The following is a 1,338-nucleotide window of genomic DNA, read 5'->3' as shown; positions in this document are numbered from 1 at the left end:
AGGTGAAACGTCTTCAAGCAACTTAAAGAAGTCCAGACGCTTTTCTTTGCAAGCTCCTTTGACTACGATGACCTGGATGACTGAGAACCTTCACAGACATATTCAAATTTATGTTCTCTGCTGAGCATAAAAAGTGAAACAATTGTTTGCCTTGAAATATACTGCATCATCATGATTACAGCCTCTTCAAGTAACAACAGTTATGTAATGTGCATTTCACTCACTGCTGCTGACTTCCATAAAACTTCCCATAAAATGTCATCAGATGCATCCTTTAAGTCTGCATCAGATATATGGAAAAACAAATTGACCCACGTAGAATGAAGATGGATGTTTCTTTCAACGTTCATCAAGTTATCCATGACTACTTTGTAATGTTCATGGTGTATATTAGGACTGGGCCACCAAAATTCATATCTCGATATTTTTTAGCTGGATGGCGACATAAGATATAGATCTCGATATTTTTTTAATCCCATAAAGTAAGAACAAAAAGAGAGTTCTTGGTCAAAGGTACTTGTCCCAGATGTCACACAGGCACTTTTATTAACATACAACTGTAGATGTACATGAAAAAATAGTCAAAAATAAATTGTCAGCATTTATTAAATAATAATGCTCATTTTTTTCTTTTCATGCATAACAAAAAGCTAAAAATTGTAAACTAAATGTAAAATGTAAACTAAAAAGATGCAGATAAAAAAATAACAAGGGCAACTTGCTCTTTAAAAAGTGCTTACACTGAAGTAAAGTTTTCTAAAGTGCTTCTTTGTGTGTATTCCTGAACAATCACCTGGTACTTTGTGCAAAAAAACACAAAACCTGTAAACAGATTGAACGAAATTAACAAAATTCCATTCTTTGGTCAGTGGGTCTTTGTGCAAATCTTCAATAACAATAAAAATATAGAAAGAACACAAACAATTGGCAAGGCCAACTACTGCACAGCTTACAGATTTTGTGCCAGGAAACCTAATCTGTCAACAGTATCAGGCTTCAAGGATGCCCTGTGGCAGGTTACAATGTTTCCACAGCAACTAAAAATCCTTTCAGAAGGGGAGCTAGTTGCTGGCACACAAAGGTCTTTCTTGGCCAGGAGGCTCAGTGCTGGATAGGCAACTTCATGTTCCTGCCACCATTTGAGAGGGTCAGCACCACTCTCTACACAAACTGACAACAGGTAGCTAGAAAATCCATTTTCGATTGCCCCCCTCTGTGGGAGGCAAGCTTCTTCTCTCCTGGAAGAAGCTTGCCAGTGATCTTTTGTTTTTTTAGCTGTGTGTCCTACTGCTGCTTCTTCACGGTCAGCAGACTCAGGCATGGCTGGATCAGGCAGCT

General features: G+C 38.0%; 1 protein-coding gene across 1 annotated transcript in view; it reads left to right on the top strand.

The window, feature by feature from the left end:
- LOC106456330 (uncharacterized) overlaps positions 1-1,338 on the top strand; it is a 29,648-nt gene that overhangs the window by 1,685 nt on the left and 26,625 nt on the right. The window lies entirely within an intron of this gene.

Source organism: Pundamilia nyererei, unplaced genomic scaffold (genome assembly GCF_000239375.1).
Source record: "Pundamilia nyererei isolate P.nyererei 1_Seehausen unplaced genomic scaffold, PunNye1.0 scaffold00114, whole genome shotgun sequence".
NCBI classification, from domain to species: Eukaryota; Metazoa; Chordata; class Actinopteri; order Cichliformes; family Cichlidae; genus Pundamilia; species Pundamilia nyererei.
This window is presented reverse-complemented; position numbering and strand designations above follow the sequence as displayed.